Source organism: Mandrillus leucophaeus, unplaced genomic scaffold, assembly GCF_000951045.1.
Source record: "Mandrillus leucophaeus isolate KB7577 unplaced genomic scaffold, Mleu.le_1.0 Scaffold15, whole genome shotgun sequence".
Classification (NCBI taxonomy): domain Eukaryota; kingdom Metazoa; phylum Chordata; class Mammalia; order Primates; family Cercopithecidae; genus Mandrillus; species Mandrillus leucophaeus.
The window spans coordinates 10,268,587-10,281,052 of record NW_012101476.1 but is presented as its reverse complement, the minus strand read 5'-3'; the positions used below and the strand labels follow the sequence as shown (position 1 = coordinate 10,281,052).

At 52.8% G+C, this 12,466-nt stretch overlaps 1 long non-coding RNA gene across 1 annotated transcript; it reads right to left on the bottom strand.

The window, feature by feature from the left end:
• Positions 1-9,796: 9,796 nt before the first annotated feature.
• Positions 9,797-10,931, bottom strand: LOC105535726. Its single transcript, XR_001005493.1, has 2 exons — positions 10,825-10,931; positions 9,797-10,392 (listed from the first exon to the last, which is right to left on the bottom strand). It is a non-coding gene; the product is annotated as an uncharacterized LOC105535726 (long non-coding RNA).
• Positions 10,932-12,466: the final 1,535 nt, after the last annotated feature.

Below are 12,466 nucleotides of genomic sequence, written 5' to 3'. Positions count from 1 at the left end.
CTGGCCACCCTCAACACACTCAACCTAAACTCCTAGTCACCCTTGTATGGTCAGGCTGTGACTGGCCAATCCTGACAGGAGGTGAGTAAGAGGGACCAGTGACCCTCTCCCCACAGCAGCCCGAGGCCACAGGTACCAGCCTGTGGTGCTCCTATGGCTCTTGGAGAGCCCCGCTAAGGAAGGGCTGCCCCTCTGCTGGCTGGTCCATGGGGACCCAGTGTTCTGAGGACTCACAGCTGCTGAGGAAACACACTTCCACCACCAGCTTCACACCCAGCGTGTGCGGGAGCTGTGGAAGGCCACCGCCCTTGTCTCCCTTCCTTAGCTAGTAACCCGCTCTTCTTCACCGGGCCTTGGGAAGACCGCAGAGGACATTACCCCTGAGAATGGAACATTGTATAATCATCTACTTGTTCAGAGGAGAGAAATCCTACTCCAGTTCAATCTCTGGAAGAGATTTTTGTAGGCAGCCCAGCATTTCAGCTCAGACGCCATCGCACCCTGGGACCTCAGCCAAATCCTCTTGTTCTTCATTTCTCCCCATCCACATGACAGTGTTGATTTCAGGAGAGCCTGGAAACTTCTCCATCCACCCCGACCTGGAGAGGCGAATTGCACAGTGCTTTGCAGAAACACAGGTCTCTGTTTTCAGGAGTTGCTCTCGGGAAGGTGAAGCTGTGGTCTTTGAAAGCTTTGTGAAGTTCCCTGCATTTCAGAATCACATTCTTTCCCATGTGCCTTTCCCACAAACCCAAAACAGATTAGGAGCAATCGAAACCATGCTTAGAAAAAAAAAAAAACTCATGTTGGAAAACTGCCAAACCTCATCTTAAAAACTAAATGTGGTCTCATCCCAGTTGTCATGGCCCACATTTTTTATTTTACTCATGTGTTATTTATTTTGCAAACACTGTAGGTGTGTGATGCCAGACACTGTTCCAAGGGCTTTGCAAACAGTGACTCATTTCATCCTTATAACAACTCCATAAGGAGACACCGTTGTTATCTTCATCCTCATTTTTTGGAGGGGGAAACTGAGGCATAGTACATGACCCATAAGTAACTAGGTCAGGATTCAGACCAGGGAGCAAACTCCAGAGTCCGTGGTCTTAACCCACAGTTCTGCCTTTCACTCTGCCACGCTTGCTTGCATTTTCCATGTAGACTAGAATCTTCTAGAAGGTAGAGATGGTGTCTTCATAAAACATCTGTGAAAGGAAAATACATTTTAGGACCCTAAAATCACTAATCCAAAGGGAAAATTCAAGCTGGGAACTGCATCAGGCAAACCTGCCTCCTATTTTATTCCTAAATAAGATCACTACACAGACAAAAATTTACACACCTTGCTCACAATTTACCTACAAGGAACTCAAAGTCATCCCTCTGTTTATATGAGACCAATGTATATGTGGCAGCTTCCTCTGCCCTGTTGTCTATATAAAAACACAGATTCACTGAGCCAGACTGAGGCATCAGTGATTGTTCCTCCACCACTCTCTCACATGTAAATCGTGTATTCAGTGAAAGGCTAATCAGAAACTCAAAACAATGCAACTGTTTGTGTCTTATCTACCTATGACCTGGGAGCCCCCACTTTGAGTTGCCCCACTTTTCTGGACCAAACCAATGTACATCTCACACATACTGATTGATGTCTCATGTCTCCCAAACCAAGCTGAGTCCCACACACCTCGGGCACTTGTCATCAGGACCTCCCGAGGCTGTGTCACGGGCATGTCCTTAACCTTGGCAAAATGAACTTTCTAAATGAATTGAGACCTGTCTCAGATACTTTTGGGTTCACACATCTTACAGTGAGTCCTGCAGGCTCCTGACAATTGCTTTGTAATGACGTGGGCAGCTGTTCGCAGCAGCAGCAATGAGCGACAGGTGTCCTTCACCTCCATCTCACGAATTAGACACCACAGTTCTGGGAAGCATGAGTAACCATCTCTGCTGGGGCAGCCGCTTCCTACAACCCGCCCAAGTGCCCTGCGAATGAGGATGACAGCAGCTCGTGCCCTGAGAGGGGCCTGGGCACAGGAGGGAACAGTCGCAGGATGCCTGTTCTACTGGGGGAGGGGGCGCAGCTTCCCAGAGGCTCGTGGCCTGACCTCTGACCTTCCTGAAACCTGCACCACCGCCCGCTTCCAGCTTCCCTGACTGCAAAACAGCGTCTTCTCTTGCATTGTTCTTTGAGGAAATTTGGCAGCAGGCACGGAAAATGTTTCTTCCAGGCCCCCAGCTCAGCACATGAAAGGCAGGCTGCTGTCTGCAGGGCCCCCAGACGCCGCTGGAGTCCCGGCCAGAACTTGCAGCTCAGGGAGTGGCCCTGTCTCTTTTGTTATGACCCGTCCTCGAGATGCCAAGCTGGCGGGGGAACAACAGCTGGCACTGGCCGGGCTGGCTCCGAGTTCCCCTCTCACAGCTCACCTGGCCTGAGCCCCTGGGACCAGGTGGGGCTGCTCCAAGACCAGGAGCACCTCCGGGGGCTGCAGGCATGTCCTCGGGAATGTCAGAGGCCTGATGCTGGCAGGGGCTTCACTCACAAGCCACGCATGGCAGGAGGGGCGAGCGCTCCCCAGGCCCAGCTGTCATTTATTCCCCTCTTTGCCCCTGTTCGGGGGTGGACTTTGAGCACCGACATCATAATTTTGTTTCAAGAGGCCCTCAGTGTTCACTAGAGCAAGGTCTGCTCTGCAAAATATGACAGCCAGGCGCCCCCTCCTACCGTAGACTTGGAGTTCTCAGCCGGGGGCCCTCAGAGAGCAGCGGGTGAAGACTGACATGTGACTCTACTGGAGAAATGACGAGGTGACAGGCACCACCCTGATGGCTTTGCACTCAGCTAGTGGGTGGCTTCTCTCCAGTGCTGGACGGTTCCTGCATCCCCGTCCGGAAACCAGAGGGCATTTTGAAGGTGACGTGAACACATCATGCCCCACTGGCATTGCTCTCTCAGGTACGAGGTTGTGTTTTCCCAGCAACCCTGCGCAGTAGATGGGGTTGGAATTTCATTATGCCCATTGGACAGATGTGAAAACTGAGACCCAGAGAAGTGATCCATCCAAGGGCAGCCACTCTGCCACTCATTCCAAGTGCTTTTCCCTTTCACGCCCTACCACCGAGTAAGGCCACCCATGCACCGGTGAGGGAAGCGAGGAGGAGAGTCGTGAGGAATTCGACAGAACTGCACAGCCCTGAGGGAAAGAACCTCTTTGAATTTGGGTCCCCCTTCCCAGCCTTCTGGGACCCCCTGTAGTCAGAATAAAGGCAGGTGTCACCAGCCTCAGTTGTCCCCCAACTCCACTCCAAATAGAACCCACCCAAAACTTAGCAAGTACTTCCTCTCTGTCCGGAAGACCCTTCTCCTGTTACTGCCTGTCTGTTTCCTCTGCCAGGCACGGGATGCTCCTAGTCAAGGCCGCCTCTCCTAAAGGAGACCCAGGGACATGCAGCCACTGTCAGCCCAAGAGGGTGGACCTGAGGGCTCTTGGGGAGGTGATTGGGGAGGACCAGGGGCTGCTTGAAAATAGGCTTGTGCCCCAGGCTGTTGAGTGACAACCTCTCCCAGGGCACAGCTGGGACTGTGTGATGGAGAAATGGGGGAGCAGGAGCCAGGGAGACTGAGTGTCCCCATGGGGCTTAAGCAAAGCTATTTTGAAGCCCATTTATTGGGCGGCCAGGATGGGTACCACATGCTTTCCTGGTGCCCCTTGGAGGCACTTGGGAATGGGGAAATGATGGAGATGACAGCTCGGGACAAAGCTGGGTTAGCCAGAGGTAGGAACAAAAGCAACAGCAGAGAAAGTGGGGCCGGGAAGGGGGTTGCAATACTGAGAAGCAGGAGGCAGAGCAGGTGGATTTCACAGGCAGAGCAGGTGGATTTCACGGGAGGCCCTCAGCCCACCTGCAGGGCCTCTGGCTGGCTCTGCGGAACCACAAGACACCTCCTGCCACTCAAAGGTTGATCTGGAAGGAGGTGGGTGGGGAGTGACTTGCTGGTGGTGGGTGAGCCCCGTCTCCAGGAGGGCAGGTTCTGCCCGTGCAGAGATGCACCCGGGTGAGGCACAGGCAGCCCAGGCACCAGTGGTCCTGGAGGCACCGTCACCCACATCTGCAGCACTGGTGGGCGGGTCCCCTCCCATTGCCCAATTCCCAGCCCTGCTTCTGGTTTCCAAAGTTCCTTGACATAGTATTCCATGGAAAACAACCAAGGTGAAAGGTTGTGTCTGCTGCAACCTAACACCTGTAGCACTTCCTGATGGCCCAGGCCCAGCCTGGGGCTCTGATCTGCGGCATCTGAGGCGTCAGTGCTTTGGGACTCCTGTCGACCACCGGTTCACTGGGCATCGTCCCAGAGCCTGAGATGTGAGGCCACCTCCTCTGAGCCCTCTCAGCCCTGGTTCCCAGTGGCCTTGCTGTCCCTAAGCCCCACTTAGAGTTGCGAAACTGTTAAGTGCATGCACCAGAGCCTCCTATGTGTGAGATACAGTCTTTAACCAAAACAGAATTCTTGTCTAGTTGGATAGAATATGTGAATCAAAAAAACTATGGCTTTCCAGTGCAACAAACGGTCAGAAGCAAACAGGTGTTGCTGCAGTAACAGCAGGGATGGAAGTTCTGGGAGGGGTTATCACAGCCGAGGTTGTTCAGGGCAGGCTTCGTTGAGGATTTGGGACATGAATGGAACCTGAGCTTCCCCTCAGCATGGAGAAAGCGTGGAAGCAGAGGTCTGAGGGTGGAAGCAAGCAGGGCTGGTGGGGACCTGATGAAGACGTCTCCCTGGCTGGGTGAACTGTAAGGGCGCTGGAGGGATCACAAGGTGGGAGAGGAATTGGGGACAGCCTTGAAGTCCAGGGAAAGAGCTTAGTCTCAATCCTGTGGGTAGTGGGCTGCCGTCAGAGGGTTTAAAGGGAGGAGGGTGGCGGTAGGAACGGCGGTAGGGGTTTTCCAAAGATTAATCTGGATGTACGGCAGGGTGGACCACAGCTGGAAAGAATAAAGACAGGAAGTCATCTCCAGGGCCCTGATGTGGCCACAAAGCTGGGCCTCACCCCACAGTCTCCAGACTAGAGAATCTGATCAAGTAAACCTAGAAAGGCCCCTTGTGGCTGACTTAAGCAGTCTCATGAAATGGTGTCTTTGCAAAACGTTCAGTGAGCCATAGGCTGACACCAGGAATTCCAAATGCCGGTGAAGCAGAAGTTTGGGGGTAAATTGTCACATCTCACCACTCACTTCCCGAATCTGCTCCAAAGAGACCCAGCATGAAGGAGAAAGCGCCTCGGGGGAGGGAAAAAGAAAATCTCCACCCCAACAGCAGGCAGGCCCCAGCCCCCACCGCACTCCGCCTCCTTGGAACCCTCCCATTCCTGCCGGTGGGGCTCTCTGGCTGGTTTCAGGGCCCCCCACACACACACGGGAGGGGGCTGCTCTCCCTTAATTGCAACCAACTCCAGGCCTTTTTGATAGGACTCATGAATTTTACCTATAGTGTAATTGGATGCCATGCTGGATTAGACTGTTCCTGGCTTTCTATACTATCCTGTTCTCCCTCTCCCGATCTGGGGGCTCCAGACCCTCCCTAATTGCCTCCCTTCTCCAAAAGGCACCCCTAGTCTCAGACCTCACTGTGCTGTTCATCTACTGTCTTATGACTCTGTCCTCGTACTCACCCCAAAAAGTAAAGCAATGACAAAGAGACGGAGTGCCGGGCACTCGAGCAGAGGAAGCAGAGCCAGGAGCCCTCTCACCCCAGGGGCCGGGAAGAGACCGGGGTCAGGAACCCTTCAGACTGGCGGGGTGAGCGCAGCCCCAGGATCCAGACTCAACTCCTCACCCAGGCCCTCCAGGCTGCCCGCGCTTTAACACCTGCTCCTCACTTCTCCCACATATGTGTCCGTTCCTGGGGGCGACGCCCTGGTGTTCACGTCTTTCTCTTTCCCTGTCCTATCTGTCAAGCTTTACCCAGGATGCTTGGAAGTCTTCATCTTATTATTTCCAGGATCCAGGGAAGAATAAGATCCTTATTCCCAGGATCCGGGCATGATACTATGTGTGCGGTTCAAACATAGCTGCACTTTGCATTTATTTTTTGAGGCTTCATATACATGAAGCACTACACTAGGCCATTAGCGCTGACTTAAGGGGAGGAGATAACGTGATTGCCAGTCTCACATTGTGTGCTGGAAGGTTCAGGGAGGTGCAGCTGACAAACGGACCTGAGACACTAACTGCTCCAGGCTGCCCTGCTGGGTGACAGGGCGGCCTGTGGAGGTGGAATGCGCCCTCTGACCCCACAGCCGGCAGGCCCCGGGCTGAGCTCCCAGAGGGCGGCCCGCATCTGTCCCTGTATCTCACGGAGCCCCTCAGGAAGCCCAAGGCGACGTCCCTGGCATAGATGCAGGGAGCCCTCAAGGGTAGGTGGGGAACCTCCGCCTTCCAACCCCAGGTGCCCCAAGGGCTGGCCTCCTGCAGGGACCATGCTGAGCTGGAGGTCCTCACGGCAGGCGAGGGGTGGCTGGTGTAGCTAAGCCTTCCCAGGAACAAGGAGCCGGGCCTGCTTTCACCTGCCGCTCTCTTTCCTGACAGCTGTGGGAGACGAGTGAACCTGAGCAGGGCTAGCAGCTAAGGGGAGGCTACGTCAGCCCCCAGCCCAGCCTCTGTGTGGACTTTGAAGGTGTGTGCATATATACACACACACACACACACACAAACACACACCTTGGCAGACGTATCCCTAGACCGTGACAGAGACTCAGGCTGGGGCCACTTGGTGCAGAGACTCACAGCCTCCAAACTCCAGATGCCACCACTGCTAGGAGCTTATGTCGACTGAGCTTGAACCAGTGCTGGTCACAGGATCTTGGACCATGTTCTTGCCTGTTGTACCTCGGAGATCCTTCCCATTCGCTTTCTTCTGTACCCGAGGAAAACCCTAGCCTGCACTTCCCGTCGGGGTTCATGCTGGGAGCCCCTCCAGCCCCCCATTACCCAGCAACAACTTATCCACGGCCACCCAGGGACACGTGCGAACCGGTGACGGAGGCCAGCATGGATTCCCACCCAGCCCCCATGCATGCTTGCTCCTAGGGGTTAGACCCCTGCTTTCCGGCAACTTTCTCTTCCTCTGATATTTGGCAAACTTTGCCCCCCGTGCTTTGAAGTCCTCATCTTACAGATTGTCAGGATGCAGGCATGATGCTCTCTGTGCAGTTCAAACACAGCTGCATTTTGCCTTTATTTCTCAGAGCTTAATATACACAAAGCACCAAGTGAGGCCATTAGTACTAGCTTTACCATTAATGGAAGAGGCAGCATGATTTCCATTCTCTCTCAGGTGGTGTGCGGGAAGCTTCAGGGAAGCGTGGCTGACAAATGGACCTGAAATATTAAGAGGACAGCATGAGAACGAGTATGGCCTGGTGTCCACCACGCTCTTTGGAAGCTCAGAGCCATGGAAGGAGGGGAGGGCCCTTTAGGGCCGCAGTGCAGGGAAGTCTGAAAGATTTGAAGGAGGGAGCAACATGGTCCTATTTCAGGAGCTGGTATTAATGCCAGAAATCAAGAGTGTTCTTGATTTAGGAATAGGAGTACATGGAATTGCCCGGATCACAGCGGAGAGGGAGGAGAAGGGAGCTGGCTATGTCCCCATCATCACCAGCCGTCATTGGAGGGCAGCTTCTGAGCCCCACTGGTGTCTCAGCTGGGGATGGCAGAAAGCCCCCTGCAAGAACCTGCCAAGCTCTGTTGTTCCTTATGTGCCAATTAAACGTGATTAACATTGTGTTCTCATTCCCTAAATAATTCATTAACGTTTTCGGTAGGAAATTTAGAAAATAACAAGTGAGTGAGAAGAAAACAGAAATCACATGTTTTCTCACCCACAGAGATGCTGCATCCTTCCAGTCTTTTTTCTATGCATAAACATATTTTTGTTAAATTGTAATTTGTCAAATGAGGGTATTGATTCAGGGAAAGTTAATATTAGATAGTGCTGTTGCTGTCCATGTTGCCTAGTGACAATGATGACTCTTTGGGCTGAAAAGAGTCACCAGGCGTGATGGCTCATGCCTGTAGTCCCAGCACTTTGGGAGGCTGAGGCAAGTGGATCACAAGGTCAGGAGTTTGAGACCAGCCTGGCCAACATGGTGAAACCCCATCTCTACTAAAAAAAACATAAAAATTATCTGGGCATGGTGGCGGGCACCTGGAATCCCAGCTACTCAGGAGGCTGAGGAAGGAGAATCCTTTGAACCCAGGAGGCAGAGGTTGCAGTGAGCCAAGATTGCGCCATTGCACTCCAGCCTGGGTGACAGAGTGAGACTCTGCCAACAAAAGAAAGAAAAGAAAGAAAAGAAAGGAAAGGAAAGGAAAGGAAGAAAGGAAGAAAGGAAAAGAAAGAGTCACCCTGTGGGAACAATAGCCATTATCTGTCACATGGCTTTTGGACTTACCACTTGCCTGGATGTCTTTGTGTGAAGAAAGCCAAGTCCCCTACCCACCATCTCCTCATCGCCCACACAATCATCTCCGTGCAGTTTCACCCTTGTCTTCCAATACTGCACATCTGTGACGCGATGCAGACAGTGCTGCACAGGAGCATATTTTAAAAGCTTCCTATAACCTCCCCGCCTCTTGTTTAACTTCTTTGGTTCAGGAACAGTTGACCCATGGGGCAGGAAAGTATATAAAAATATCCCTATGGGCTGGCTGCTGTGGCTCACGCCTATAATCCCAGCGTTTTGGGAGGCCAAGGTGGGCGGATCACCTGAGGTCAGGAGTTCAAGACCAGCTTGGCCAACATGGTGAATCCCCATCTCTCCTAAAATTGCAAAAATTAACCGAGTGTGGTGGTGCATGCCTGTAATCTCAACTACTTGGGAGGCTGAGGCAGGAGAATCACTGGAACCCGGGAGGCAGAGGTTGCAGTGAGCCGAGATCATGCCATTGCACTCCAGCCTGGGTGAAAAGAGCAAAACTCCGACTCAAAAAATAAAAATATCCCTGTGCACCCAGAGGGGGCCCCTGATCTCGGGGAAAGGTTGATCTTGGGAGAGGCAGGGCATAGATTAAAAACAATTGTCTAATGCACGATTAAATACATTCATGAGCTTACACAGTGTAACAGCTCAAGAGGGACTTAGAAATAATCGAGTCCCTCCCTCCCCCTGCCTTGCAGACGAGCAAAGTGGTTCCAGAAACAGGCTTATCGACGCCCCAACAAGTTTCTTTCTGAGCCCTCACGTGGCTTCTTAGCTGTCTTTGTGCTTTCTAGCTCAGGTGCATACGCATCGGATGCATTTTCAGTGAGCTCACGGGAAATCACTGCGGCTCACACAGCTTCCTCGAACAGGCAAAAATCACTGGGAGAAAGTCACAAGGTTTAAGAACTTGCTCAGCCCCAAAGGGTTAATGGAGGCTGGCAATGCAGCACCATCCCACCCGGCTTGGACGGGAAAAGAACTCAAGAGCTGTTTTTCTTCTCCGAAAGCCAATCCCAGTGGAGGCGCTGGGGTTTTTTAAACCAAATGTCTCTACAGCTTGAAATGAACGCCTGCGTGACCTCAGCCGTCACACACATGCGGCCCCTGCTGTTAAACCCTGAGCAGGACTGGGCTCAGGGTATCCCGTAAATACTTGACGTCTGGGAGGCACATGTGGGAGGAAGAGCTGCCATCAGAAGTGGTTTCCGCTGGAAGGCCAGAGTCTCCCTCTCTCTCTCTCTCTGAAAGTTGCCGTCATCTGTTAGCAATTTCCCCGCTCCCATTAAAGCCAGGCGCTAGATTCATTTGCGTTGCTGCCGACCACCATAAGGGATTCATTTTTATTGCTTGGATGTGAGTCTCTGAACCACATCAATGACAGCCCTTTGTGTTACCGACGGGCTAGTGTGAATGAGACGATGACAGTCTCACTGCAGAATGGTTCACAGATTGTACCGAGATGGAGTTCTGCATTCATTGAGAGCAGAGGAGGGAAAAAAGTCTAGATTCTAGGCTACAGAGACAATTCAAGTCCCACAGAATGTGAGTGCCTTATCAGTCTGAGCAAAACCTCACTCCTGCAGGTGTGGGCAATTGGGACCTGAAACTCAACTGGAAGGAGTGATTTCCAAAGCTACAGAAACAAACACAACACGATTGTTATGACTAGTAATCATGCATGAAAAATTGAGTCATTAACCCTGTGGAGACATTGCTAAAACACACATTGGACCCAGACTGGAGCACTGAGTTTCCTCCTGCTTCTTCCATGAATTTGTGCCGTGACCCTGGGAACGTCATGCAGACTGAGCCTCAGTTTCCTCTTCTGTTTGATGAAGGGCTGAAGGGTTTAGATGATCTGAATTTCCCTCCATCTCTAGTTCTCTAGGACTCTAGGCACCTTTATAAAGTGGGGAAATAGAATCATCAGGGCAGAAACTCTCGCAGAAATCATCATACTGGGGCAGTGCGGGAGGTGTACCATGCTGAGCACTGCACGAAACATTTCAGACAGAAAGTCCTGTGCCTCCCCAAGCTTTCCGTCTAAGATAAGCATGCATGCAATAGCAAGAATCCCTAGGCACAGGACTGAACCAGGACTCCAGGCCACAAAGGCTGCCATGGGAAGCTGGAGCTTCTCTAGCTCCTCAGTGGCACTGTTCAGCCCTCAAGGCAGACTGTCACCAGGAGAAGAGCCAGGGTGGCTACGCTGTGGGAGCAGGGGTCCCTAAAAGTGCATGGAGAGCAGCCTTTGCCCCTGCAGGGAATGCCTGAGCCTCCCAGATGGGCCTGACCTGGCCTGAAGATACCACCCCTCTTAGAGGGGCCTCACCGGCTGACAGAGCCATCAAATCCCGGCAGAAAGGGGGGCCTGGAACCAGGACTTCACCCACTGTCTTCTCTCTTGCTCGCTTTTGTTTTCTGCAAGTGATGGATGGATGTACTTTGAAGAAAGTTCAGCCTGATAAGTCATTTCCTCCCCCGAAGGCATCTGACTCATCTCGAATTCACCTCCCATGAGGCTGCTCAGGACAGACCATGTGGATTTCTTTCTGAGTTGTAATATCCTGGGGCTTCTTCACTCAAGCCCCCACAAGTAGCTTTGCCTGTGCAGGAAACCCAGGCTGGGGCCCTCAGGGCTTGCCCTCATCCTGCTTTTCTGCAACAAATCCACCCATCTCCCATTTCCACTCCAGGAGAACAGAAGGGTGACACCGCCCCGACTCACAAGAGCTCAGGGTCCAGCTGTAGGGTGCAGCTGGGACCCATTGCCATGTCTGATCCCCACACGGGAGACCACCAGCCTGGTTCGCAAAGGAGTCCAAAGGCAGCAACAGCCAAGCGAGACACTCATCCAGCTGTGGGCATCACGGCCTAAAGGCAACATGCAGGGGCTGTTTCCCATTTGTAAGAGAATCTTAACTGTCCACCAACCACGGCTTCTAAATTTACCCACAAGGCTTGACAGCATCAGAGGAAAGAGAAGAGATGCTCCCATCCCAGGCTCTTCTTTCTCTCTGCTGGGCAGCTGTGTGTATGGAGAGCAAGCCACCACACAGACACACGCACTTGTATACACGCACATACATGCGCATACACACACACGCACGTGCACACACACACACGCACACATATACACACATACATGCACACACGCACATACACACACATACATGCACACATACACACACACACGCACATACACACATACACACACATACACACATGCACATACACACACGCACATACACACACATACACACATACACACATATACACACACATATACACACACATACACACACGCACATACACACACATATACACACATACACACATATATACACACACACATATACACACACACACATACACACATGCAGAGTGCAGTTTGCAGTGGCCATGCATGAGCAGACCCATCCGGGTGGGCAAAGGGAGCGATGGCCCAAGCTGTCGTCAAGACAGCCCTGCCCCATCGGTTCCAGCCACCTGGAGTGGCCACCTGACCCGCCTCCTGCGAAGAGGTGAGCTGCCCCGCCCACTGCTGCTCCAGCTCATACCCATCACCTGTGAGCCATTACTGACTACCTACAGGGTGCGCCCGCCGCAGTCTGCGTGTCCCACAGAAATTACCCAGGGCTGGCCCAGCAGCTCCCAGCAGACAGCCAGGCACGTGCTCCCAGGGGCACTGGTCCTAGACAGATGAGGACACGTAGAGACTGAAACCCCTGAAAATGCCTGGGGCAGCAGGCGAGTCACCAAGAGGAGGACTCAGGAGCTGGAAAGGAAGGAGCTGGAAAGGAAGGGCCCATCCCTGGAGGCTTCTGAGCAGAGGCTGGGCAGCCCCAGCAGGGCAGTGTCAGAGAGGACTGGAGGCTCCAAAGCTCTGCTGATGCTGAGACCCCATGAGGCTGCGTCCCACCAAATGAGCCTGCTGAGCTCACAGGCCTGTATCCCACCAAGCGGGAGTGCTG